We start from the raw sequence: 12,952 nt of genomic DNA, 5'->3' as shown, positions 1-12,952 counted from the left end.
GCCGCTCCAGGGATGGGATTCAGCCATGAGCAGGCATCGGTATCTCCAAAAGTCAGAGGTTGCTGATCTGTGATTGGAAAGCCATCCGAGCATCATTGCTATATAAGGGTCTTCTCAAAGACCAATATATCCCAGTGCTGCAGGCATGCCGATTCCCAAGAGGAGCGTAAAATATAGCAATGGAGATGAGCAGGACCATAGCAAACACCAGCCAGATCACCCTGGAAACACCAGTAATAAGTCACAAATTTTCATTCCAAAGGAAAGGTGAAGAACCCACCACAGGACAGGGAGTTGGAAGGACGGGGCATGAAAATGACTTAGCAAAGAGGGAGGCTCATCTCATGGTCAATATGGAAACATGAATTGATCTAGGGATTGAAGGAAGAATGGGAGGGAGACCCCCTAATTTCTTGGAAGTCAACCGATCTTTCTGTATTACTCTTTGAACCTGTAAAGCGCTCTGATACCCTCACGGGTCAAGTTCGCGCTCTAAAAAACTTTAAAATAAAATAAATAAATACATGTGCTGCTGTGACAGACGGAGGAAGAGAACAAATCTTCCAGTCAGTTTGAGAAACCTAAATTCACAAGAATCCAGCATTTTTCATAGTTGATGACACCCCACTTTGCAAATACACTCCATGAAGGTTTTGAGGATCTCTGGAAGTCTTTCATCGATATTGTCTAAGTAACCGCTACAGGATCAGATGAGGACATTGAGGCCTAGCACATGTTCTATGATGTCTCAGATTAATGATACTCTATTAGAGCTGGTACATAAGAATTGGTACCCGAACACTACCAACGTTAATTGTCTCAGCTGATTAAAGTAAATGCATGTCTGATAAAGGCTACTGTGTCTCTAATTATTTGCTTTCATAGCAAATATGGTTGATTAACAATTGCGCCAATTTAAAACCTACTACCAAACAAAAGCAGTCTTTAAACCACTCAGATGGACATGGGTGCAGTGAGTGGGTATTAGGCAGGCATCTCTCCAGCCTGCCTATATTTCACCTTGGAAAGTTGTCCTGGCAATGTTCTGAAACCTTCAGTGTGCACAGCAGTAACTTGCTCCTGCTCCTTGCACATACTATTTGGATGGTACCCATGCCTATGGAATGAATAACTGTGTTTTTGGAGTCCAAACATATTTTGAATTTTTTAAAGGTGTATCACGGAAGCAAGTCTTCCATCTGCTACTTCATGCGTGAATGATGCAAGCAAAATCTGGTAGTTTATTTGGTAAACCATGAGACAGATTTTTTATTTATTTTATTTAATCTATTGGTACTTCGATAGATTCACATACATCTGCGTTATTATTGATTCGAGCATCATCAAGCGTATCAAATGACAACATGTTTCCGGTAAAGGACAAGAGCATTACCCTGTCGCAGTATTCCATCTTAGGTTAGGTCCAAGGTGTGGTAATGTGGGTAGGGACTACAAATGGTGGGTCCACTAGTGGGTACATTCAATCATCAGTGTGCAGCTTTATATTAAAGGGGACATTTGAACCCTACAGACCTAGTGCTTGTGTCGCATTTTGCCCGGCTAAACCCAGAAAGCCAACGCCCTCCACTTGGAGCGTTCGTAGCCAGTCCAAGAAGGGGCTCCACATGTCTTTCGGCCTGGAGGCCACTGGCATCAGATCCCAGAACGTGGACAAATAGTTATGGCTGAATGTCAAGTCATGTATCCAAGCCTTCACCACTGGGGCCTTCTTTTCCCCCAATGCATGGTGACCCTGCGTTTCAGGAGTAATAGCAACATTGCGTGCAGTTTCCGGGTTCCTGCGACAGTGTCCTTCACATACCTAAATAGCCCTATGATCGGCGTGGGGTTGTCTGGTACGCCCAATATGTTGTTAATTTTACTGAATAGGGCTGTCGAGTAAGTGGCAGTAGGGGGGCAGTTCCAAGCCATGTGTCAGAAGGTGGCAGGTGTGAAGCCACATCTCCAACACCTCTCATCAGACCTGATCCCCATGCAGTGTAGTTGGGGGGGGGGTTCTGTAAAACCAATGAAAGTATTTAAAATATATCAACCGCAGTTTATAGTTTGGGGAGAGCATTTGGAGTTGGCCACAGCAGAATGCCCACTGGTCCTCCATTACCTGAACGTCCAGTTCTGCGTTCCAGGGGCTCAATCAGCGGGCGGTGTTCTGCATGGAGCTGACCATTCATGTGATGAGCTTGCGCGACGAGGTGTTAGTTATGATGTGTTCAAGGGCCTGCAGTGGAGGTGGGGGGGGCGGGTCAGGGAGGGTTTTGTGTATTTGCCGGCATGTTGCCAGAATTTTGAAATATAAAAAGAGCTCACAAAAACCCAGCGCGTTGCCATCAGTGGAGACAGGTGGGAGACAGAAAGCATCTTCTGGATAGAGGTAAGCAAAAGTGTTGAAACCCAGTGATTTCGCTAGTGACACGTTTACACCATCCGCCATCAAGGGGATCAACGATTGTGGCCAGAGGAACAGAGGGTGAGTAAAGCACTCTCAATCGGGCTCTATTGCGATGCCTGTCCCACGCCCACCGCAGAGTTTCGATTCCATCCTGGGCCTGACTGTAGGTGTGATATAGCGCCACCCGAAGGGGAACCAGTGCTGCCACATCCACCTCAAACGCCACGTGGGACTGAAACGGGGTGGGGTGCATCCAATAGTGTAAATATTGAGCCTACGCACAGTATGCATACAACGGGATATCCGGAGCGCCCAGTCCTCCCTGTGTTAGGGGAAGTGTCAACAACTATGAGACAGACTTAATGCAGTTGCAGACTGTTCTTAATCCATTACAGAGGCTCTCTTTCTAGGCCCACCCGAAGGTCAGCTTACTTTGGGTCTTTCTGTGGGATGGCCTTGAGGAGACTTTCCCAAGGTTTTCTTCATTTCATAGCCTTGAGGTGAGAATCCCAGGCTTTCCCTTTAAAGAATGATCTAAGAATGTGGCTTAGTAAACTAACTTCATAAACCAGCCTTACAGTCCGGCATGGGAGGCTAATATGAAGCCAGCACACACCGGCCAATTAGAAGGCAGCAAATCAGAGTGACAATGAAGCCAACAAATGTTAAGCAATGGGCGGGCTGCAAGCCCCTTGTGGTACACAATAACTCTAGCAAGCCAGAGCGCATGCACGTTGTAGGCGAGGCCTAAAAAGGGAATGAGCTCTAGCTGGGAACTGCCAATAGGGGGCGGATCCTTCGTTATGGCAGAGGAGCGTCGCCCCACTCACCGCAGAGGCAAACGAAAAATAAAATGATCTTAATGCAGATAATTTTATTTTCCGTTCTGCGGCTGAGTCTTGGGGGCAGGGCCACAGCACTGCAGCAGGGGAGGGAGAGTGGTAGGCCCTGCTGTCACTGCGCATGACGGTTTGACTGACCGTCTAAGGACAGCCAAATCATCGTGCACAAGGACATCTCTCCAACCCAGCTGTATTGATGGGAGGAGAGATCAGCAGGCACAGACTCCAACATCTCGATGGAGTGCAAAACCAGTGCGCTCCACCCAATCCCTACACTGCTCTCATGGTGAGAACAGTGTTGGGACTGGCTGCAGGTGAAGCTGGGAGCTTCAGCCTGTGCCCAGAAGACAAGCCCGAAGAGCAGCGCGGCGAGCAGAAGACCGGCAGGTAGGTTTTCTTTTATTTAATTATTTCAGCCCCCGTGCGCTACCCTGCCCCCGCTACCCTGTGCTCCCCCAGCCCCCTGAGTTCCCTCCTTGCTGCCCCACCACATTTCCCTTACACCAGCCGCTGCGGACTGCCAACTGACTAGAAACATCACCAGCTTTGTGGGAAAAGCATCTAATATTAACAAAAAGACAAGTGTTATTGAACCAAAAACCTAACAATCAGGTGGGCTGAAAAACACCTATCCTAGCTATGCAACAGTTTTGAAGGATTGTGCTTTATTTCAGAAATGTAAACAGTCAAGGAGAAGGTTAATGTTTTACATTTATTATGGCAATCACGTGGCACGAAAAGAAAACAAGAAATATGCCATGACCTAAACGTGGTTGCTATAAGTTCACTCACACTTTGCACCCATAGCATACTCAAACTACACCGACATCAAATCTTCATTACTCCTGTATCGAACCAACATAACACCCTTCTAAGTTATACGACAACATTACTCTATAATGCCCTAATCACACCAAAATTACACTCCTATGACACTCATGTTACTACAGTACACCAATACCTCATCCACATCACATCATACCCCTGTAATACCCATATTACTGCCATATACTCAAATCACACCCATATCAATTTGCATTACTTCCTTCATCACACCAAAATTACCCCCTATTGTATACACTTTATAACATTAGAGCAGGATTATATTAATATCACACACATTACTCACATGACACGCGTTTTCTTAAATATGCATTACAACCTCAATTAATCAGTCTTAAATGTAAATTATGCACACCTGTATCACAATAACATTACACCCTTGTCACACCAACGGTGCCCTTCCAACACATCCTTTCCACCTTGATCTATTTTACAGCCACACTACACTTCCATTCCACCAACATCTTGTCCACGCTATGTCCTCACGACACCCCCATTACATAAAAATCAGGCCCCTTCATCTCAGCCACATTATGTATTTACTTCCGTATGACACTTACATAACCCCTTAAACCCATGAATATTACGCTTGCATCACTCCCTTATTATTCATGCAAAATTCTCCTCATACTGATACAATTCAATACTAGGGGTGGGCGGGACTTGCGTAGTCGTGCTACGCAAAGCTCCGCGAAACGGTAGAAAATCTCCGCAAGCAGGCAGAAATCCCACAAACATGCGTAACTGCTTGTTCCGCCCGTTCGTGATGCGCTTTTCCTGTTCGCGAAAGCTGTTTGCGTGCTCGGGGGAAATATCTTGCGAACACGCATTTTGAAAGCGCGAACAAGCAAAAAATTCTGCAAAGCCGCGGAGCACAGAATTTTTGGCAATTCCGCGTTCTCCACGAAATGCGATAATACCCAAATTCCGCAAATTCCATGAGCGGAACGGAATTTACTGCCCAGGCCTATTCAATACCAGTCCTGCACTGAAAGCATAACCAATATTACACCCACACCGCAAGCATCATTGCCCCCATCAGACCACATCCCGCCTCTTTTCAGCCACTCCAAGCTCTCATGGCGACCGCTGACATCCACCTCTTACTTTGCCGCCAGACTGAAGAGCCGAGAGCCGGCCTCATAAAATAAAAGGCAGCCTGCCTCTCCAGGGACCCACTTGCTGCCCAGCACCGTGCATGCGGCCTGGCTGTGAATTTTATCAGGCGGTTTACTTCCTGGAGCATACGCTGTCAATATGACTTTATTAACTCTGTCCTGAAAGGCTTGACTTGTTCTCACCTCAGGTCTTCTTTCGGCCCGGGGCCCTGCCCTCAGCCGTCTTCTGGCCTCCACTGGTCTCAGCCATCAGTTCTGCTCTCTGCGCTTACCTTAGGTGCCCTCAAGCACGCCATCACCCGTCTGCCTTCACTCCTACCCTCTTCGAGATTCGCCCTCAGTTTGTTATTCCTCATTCCGGCACTTAGTGCCTTGCTCTTCTACCTCAGCCATGCTCAAAGCCCTCCGTTCCGATTTTGTCTCTGCTATAAAAACATATAAAAAATAAAAGAAATTGAATGCAAAAGCATTTCAGTACAAAATCTTGTTTTGGAATTACAAGTGGCTGTGCAGTAGACTGAAAAAGTAAGAATCCAATGTATAGGATTCAGAGACCTAGTTTGGATGATGGTCACTGATCACATTTTCTCAGTACAGACCAAGGAAGAAATAAAAAAAATTATTTCTAGTGTCCCCTCACTCACCGGGGTTTCCCCACGGTGACATGCTTCATCATTGGGGCCATTCCAGTTCTCTACGAAAAGGGGCGTGCTGCGACTAGCAAACTACGCAGGAGCACTTTTATTGTGAATGACTATGTGTGGTGTGAAGTGAAATAGTGGCAGAGTGGGTGTGAGTGATTATTAAAAATACCGTGCTAGTGGGCTTCAACAGATTTTATTTAGCTCCTAGATTGGTATATTAAAAGGGGTAGACACTGCTATTTAACCTTTAGTCAGGGTTAAATCAGTGTGTGGTCAACATGTTTCAAGCTCCCCAGGCTTTTCGTCAGGACCATACAGGGACCAGCCCTGTAATTACCACTCCTATGCGTCCCTAATGTGGTGTATAAAAATATTGAAAAATATTAAACGCTGTTAACTATAAAACATGCGTGTTTTACATACGATTGTACTTTTTCGTTATTCATATAGTGGTGCCTAATAGAACTTCATGGTCTTAGGTGGGGGGCAGGATCACCTCATGGAAACATTGTTCCTTATTGGTGTAACCGCATTGTGTTCCGGAGGGGAACGAGTAGGTAACACAATGCGGTTTCACCAATAAGGAACAATGTTTCCATGAGGTGATCCTGCCCCCCACCTAAGACCATGAAGTGCTATTAGGCACCACTATATGAATAACGAAAAAGTACAATCGTATGTATAACACACATGTTTTATAGTTAACAGCGTTTAATATTTTTCAATATTTTTATACACCACATTAGGGACGCATAGGAGTGGTAATTACAGGGCTGGTCCCTGTATGGTACTGACGAAAAGCCTGGGGAGCTTGAAACATGTTGACCACACACTGATTTAACCCTGACTAAAGGTTAAATAGCAGTGTCTACCCCTTTTAATATACCAATCTAGGAGCTAAATAAAATCTGTTGAGGCCCACTAGCACGGTATTAATAATCACTCACACCCACTCTGCCACTATTTCACTTCACACCACACATAGTCATTCACAATAAAAGTGCTCCTGCGTAGTTCGCTAGTCGCAGCACTCCCCTTTTCGTAGAGAACTGGGATGGCCCCAATGATGAAGCATGTCACCGTGGGGAAACCCCGGTGAGTGAGGGGACACTAGAAAGAAATTTTTCTTTCTTCCTTGGTCTGTACTGAGAAAATTTGATCAGTGACCATCATACAAACTAGGTCTCTGAATCCTATCCATTGGATTCTTACTTTTTCTGCTACGTTGACTAGGAGGCCGACCTAGTGAGTTTATCCTCCTTCTCCCTCTATCCTTCTACTTGTGCAGTAGACTGGACATCACAAGCGGATAAGAATGGCTTCCATCTTGTCTGCATAAAAATAAAATGAAAACAGCACGCCTGAGCCACATTTGAGGTTGGAGTGTTAAAAGATGGAGTGACATCCCAAAAAAGATACAGAAAATGTGAAATCAATGTGAGCGTAGGCAAGACATCCCCAGGTCGTTTAATGTCAGTGACAGCAGACCCCAGAAGATACAGCTGTGTACCCCGGCTGGACTGGTACATCAAGGTGCTTGAGGTGGGAACCACATGTCACAGTTCTTAAATCTAAAAATTAAATGAATCTGGATGTAAGAAGGACCCTTGGCTCACCCAACACTTTAGAGGAAGGAGAAGTGGCTGTCTCTAAAGAGACAGATTGTGACAGATCAGGATAGAACAGAACCCGTGCAATATATATCCCCAAAATAAGTACCATGAAAAAACTAATTCATTTTAGGATTAAAACCAAACTCCACAAACTGTTGCATTAATGTCAAAATGAACCACTTACATCACTTTCTGCACAATGGCCTCAGACTTCTCAAGATGACAATCTGTGTCAATGCATCATACAGAGGGGAGAGGAGTTGGCCTAATGGCTAGGGCTGTCGACCTCGAACCTGAGGAACTGGGTTGCAGTCTCGGCAACGACGCTGAACATCCTGTGATTCTGGGCAAATCACTTCATCTCCCCGCGCCTAACTGAATGTGTCCTCATGTAACGGCAAGTGGTGTTATGTAAAGCGCTCTGATAGCCGATACCTTCGGGTCAAGTTCGCGCTATATAAAAATCAGTAATAAAAAAATATAGATGGAATGTTGAAAAGACTCCTCAGGGGCCACCGTATCAATCAGAATGAAATGAGCGAAGAGGCAGGCACTCAAGCCAACCAACCAACAAGCAACCAGTGCACCAACCCTGGGAACTGTGGCTGCCTCAGGACCACAGACAGACCAACCACCAGACTGGTGTGGACGAAGGAGGTGATTAGTAACCAGACTTTGCTAAAGTTGAGATACTGCAGAGCCAACAAGGCTCTGGCCAAGAAAACGCAACCAGGGTATTGTGGGAAGTTTGGCAGGTCACCTTTTTGAGAACCAGGCACAATTGACCTGCTCTACAGCTTTGTAATTGATTGCTTTGGCTGGCAAAATCCTTAATAATACTCACCAAAGTGCTTGAAAACTGCGCACAATTAAAGTAGCAGGGATCATTCCAATAGAAGGTAGTGGGACTATTGAGTTCTTATAAATGTAGGAAGGACGATTTAGGATAAATAAAAGTGAATGCAATTTTCAAACTGCAAAGCTTTGAAGGGTAAATATTTTTTCTGAAATCTGATGGCCAGAAAATCTTAACGAGCTGCATGAATTCTCATTGGGTCTCTGTGTGCTGTCAATCATCAGGCAATAGGATAGTATGATGAGGTGATGGTCTGCCGAGGATCACACAGTGCTGAAGGGAAATGTGGGACTGGACTGGACCCTCCACTGTACAGCAGGTCCCAATGCCACAAGGGGTTCTAAATGTATTAAAGAGACAGTCCTGGGCCAAGAATGCAGGTCCTAATTCCCAAACCTTCTGGCTTGTCCAATCAGACGCGTTGCGCCCTACAAATTTATCAGATTACTTATTCTAATGTCCAATCAAATTAATCTCAAATCAGCTAAAGTGCAGGCTGATTAAGATATCTAAAAAGTCTTGAGAGTCAGAGAAAGAAAAGGCAATTTTACGGCCCATTCTCCCTTTCCACAGTCCATTAAATCCAGTGCAACTGAACATGTCCTGACTGCTGACACAAACGCGTTTATTTGTTTAATGTTTTCATGGTTTGTGGGTTGGGTAAGAGAAATCGAATGATCTTTGACGTCACTTGAATGCAGGTTATTTTCGAAAGGGTACAAATTCCATTGTGAGCTGCTAACCAGCTAACGCTGTTGAACACACAGGGCTTCATATAAAACACAGCAGCGGACGCGTCACCTACCATACAGGAACACGGGGTGGCCGTGGGCTGGTCAAAGGTTTAGTAATGAAGAGTGTGGCTCAGTGCCACCGTGTCTGGTGGTTCAATGGACCAATGCATTATTCAAAATAGTAATACCTAGGCAACTGAAGGGTCCTGTTAGGTAATCAGGTACATAAAGACAGAATTGATAAGAACACAGACTTACTGTTGAGTGAGGCAGTGTACAGCCCAAAGGATTCAGTGATACAATATCATATAAAACAAATTTATTGACCAAATATCATAAAACAATATATAGACATAGTTTAAAAATTATTACACAAAGCGAATGCACAATCAATTTCTTATACAGAGTAATTACGCAAAAATACACATATTTATCACAATATAAATGATTTACACAAAATAAAATAATGCTTTTATATACATCCAATGAACAGACAAGAACAAACAAGTGATGAATAGAAATGTCTCTACGCGCGTTTCGGCGTATTTGCACGCCTTCTTCGGGAGACCACTTGATATTTCTGGAAATGAGGAAGGATAATGAACATAAGATCATAATAAAAACAGCTGTACACTTTAGTAATTAACTCTCACTGGGAGGATAAAGAAAGAGACTCAAAGGAAATGAACTGGTTCGTGCTCAAGTGGAAAGGGGACCCACTCACCACACCTAGAGTAGTGGCCCTACATGTACACATAATGTGAGAAAAAGTGTGTTATTGAGAAAAGAAGAAAAGATGTCAAAAGAGGTTGAGTCCTGTGGGGCTATGGATACATGCCGTGCCAGATGGAATAAAGGAGCTTTCCCCAAAGATGGCGGTGATGTTGATATTATATTATTATGGACCAATGCATCCATTGCAGGGTCCTGTGTTCGACCTCATGGTCACAGGTTCAAATCCCGGTGGGTCCACTCAGTCTTTCATCCATCTGAGGTCGATAATATGAGTGCCATTGAGTTGGTTAACAATGAACATCTGTTATTCAGCGCCAAGGGAGCTCTGGGTGAACGCGCGCTTAACAAATACACGTTATGTTATGTGCTTAATTTGTAAAATAATAAGTGCCAGGGCCCTGACCAGGAGGCCACTGCAGCTTGTGCTGCCCATCATCACTCCCAAAACAACTACTAAACATCTCTCTCACCTGCAAGTGAGACAGAGTTCAGATTATTCCAGGTCCCCAAAGCTAAAGGAATGGCTGTGGAGGCAGGCATTAGCAGTTTTTAATGTATATTGTATTCATAAACAACTGTTTCTCTGCTCATCCCTAAATTAGATGAGCAGCGCCACCATGTGTCAGGCTGTCATAAGTGCAGTGTTGACAATTAAGTGCCGGTACCGAGCACCGGAATCCACCAGCTCAAATTAAGCACAGGGGTGGCTTAGGGTAGATTTTAGGAGTAAAATGAGTTGTAAGCGAGGAAACTGAGTAGAGGAGTACAGAGGCTGGCTGATGGACAGTAGCTGAGCAGGAGGAGGGCCGGGTGAAGAAGTGAATCGGAGTGAGAGGCCTGCGCTTTAAAGAGTGTTGGGGAGAGTTGGGAGGCAGTGAGTGAGGAGGGTCTGTTGGAGTTAAAATACTCCAAGACAGCAAGCTCCAAACCTGGAATTCTCATCTATAAGTCACCGTTTTCAAGTCCCTTCATTCAACTGAAATTGGATTTGGACTTCAAGTCCCAGAATGCATCAACGACAGCAAGCTCCAAACCTGGAATTCTCATCTGTAAATCACCGTTTTCAAGTCCCTTCATTCAACTGAAATGGATTTGGACTTCAAGTCCCACAATGCATCTGATTGTTAAACTTAATCCCAGCGCTGAAATATTGTGTTCTTGGTGACAAAGGGGTCCGCCTGTAACTAGGCTTATTTGAAGAGTGGCATCTGTGAGTGAAGTAACCAAGTGATGGCAGGTCTAGATGAGTGAAGAGTATCAACGAGGTGAATGAGGAGGCTGATCATGAAGGATGAAGAGTAGGTAGGCCCTATAAACATTCTACCCGACAGGTAACACAGACCTCTGTGTTACCGGCTGTGATTATCTGCAGTCAGAAATACTACTTTCCAATTTAAAGTTTTACTACACTTGGCCAAGAAGCGATTTTCCGATGGCAGCAAAGGGTCCTTGATCAGTTGCCAGAAAGGAATTTCCAGAGGCCACAAGTGATGCACTTGTAACCTTTACTACAGTGGTGGCGCATGCTGATATGAAGTCCACTCACTGTCCTGGCCTGACACCTTGTGGGCATAGACTGTATTACAACTCTGTGTAACTATAAAATGATGCAATACAGTTCAGTGCCACTGCCACTTCAGAGGCATTCCTATACCAACTGGTTGTGCCTACTGTTTTTTTTGTAGTTTTATAGAGCGGGAACTCGACCCGAAGGGATTGAAGTGCTTTACATGAGCACCAATTACGTTATAGAAGGATGCATTCCTGTTTTGGTAGGCACAGGGAGAATGAAGGATTTGCCCAGAATCACAGGATGGATGATGAGCCTACGCCGAGACTCCAACCGGGTTCCCCAGAGCTAAAGTCAGCAGCTCTGATCCTTACGCCACTTCCTAATGCATGCATTCTCATGATATTTAATGTATATGACCATGACGACAACCGAAGCTCACCATGTGCGCCTTATATAAGGATCTTGGCAGCGCTATGTCACCTCTCTGCGCTTTAAGCTGTCTACATTTTCGCGTGCTGCGGAATAATCCACCCTCTCACAGTTTTCACCCATGAGTGCGTGTTTTGTTCATCACTCCGAGATGCCAGGCTGTGAATGTGCTTTTAACATTCTTGTTATTCTTTTGAGACTGTTTCCTGTTCGGCTAGAGCTGACGACTTTGGAGCTGGGGAACCGGGTTCGAGTCCCGGCGTCGGCTCCACATGCTAGGATTCTGGGCAAATCATTTAATCTCCCCGTGTTTACCAAAAAATAATGTGTCTTTGTGTAAAGTAACTGGTGCTCATTTAAACAGCTCCAATACCTTCGGTTCGAGTTGCGCCTTATAAATCTGAAATATACATATATATATATATTTTTAATTGTATATGCTCTGGTATGCAGAGCCGAAATATACATTTGTCAGGCACTTCTTTGACCAGCTCAGTGTGCTTCCAACAACACTTGATGTGCCTTCACATATACCAACATTTGTAATCTGCGCGAGGGCGAGTTAACTCCACACAGAGGTACAATCCAGAAGTGACTTCAGGTGTCACGCATGGCGCGGGACCAGTTGGCACGTGTGCTTTAAATCTAATCCATCCATATTTCTCAAAAGAAAAAAATAAACTCAGCATGACTGCAATAAAAATGGACGTTTAACCTTTCTCCTCGTAAAAGATCTCGGTGCTGATTGCTGGCATATAGAATTTCCTTTAAATCACTTTGCTTTACAAGAAAAAATAATCTGAGGTCAGTTCCGCAAACATTCAGGTGAATTTCAGAAATGCACCCCATGTGAACGTTATGCTTAAGCCTGGCCATAATTACTCACACAATCATACACATAATCACACACACAACCACAACCACAGATACAACCACACACACAACCATACATACAACCACACACACAACCACACACACAACCACACACACACACAACCACACACACACAACCATACACACACAACCACACACACAACCACACTGTCAGTGCACACTTTCACCAGGCACAAACACCATAAATCGTCAGTGCATGCTTTCACCGGGCACAAACAACATCTGCCGTCAGTGCACGCTTTCACCAGGCACATACACACCACCAGCTGTCAGTGCACGCTTTCACCAGGCACATGCACACCACCAGCCGTCATTGCACGC

At 44.8% G+C, this 12,952-nt stretch overlaps 1 protein-coding gene across 3 annotated transcripts in view; it reads right to left on the bottom strand.

Annotated features, from left to right (window-relative positions):
* GSE1 (Gse1 coiled-coil protein) overlaps nucleotides 1–12,952 on the bottom strand; it is a 1,171,749-nt gene that overhangs the window by 963,129 nt on the left and 195,668 nt on the right. The gene's annotated exons all lie outside the window — the stretch shown is intronic.

This window comes from Lissotriton helveticus, chromosome 12, assembly GCF_964261635.1.
Source record: "Lissotriton helveticus chromosome 12, aLisHel1.1, whole genome shotgun sequence".
Taxonomy (NCBI): Eukaryota; Metazoa; Chordata; class Amphibia; order Caudata; family Salamandridae; genus Lissotriton; species Lissotriton helveticus.
Note: the sequence above shows the minus strand (reverse complement) of the source record. Positions and strands in the feature narration are given on the sequence as shown.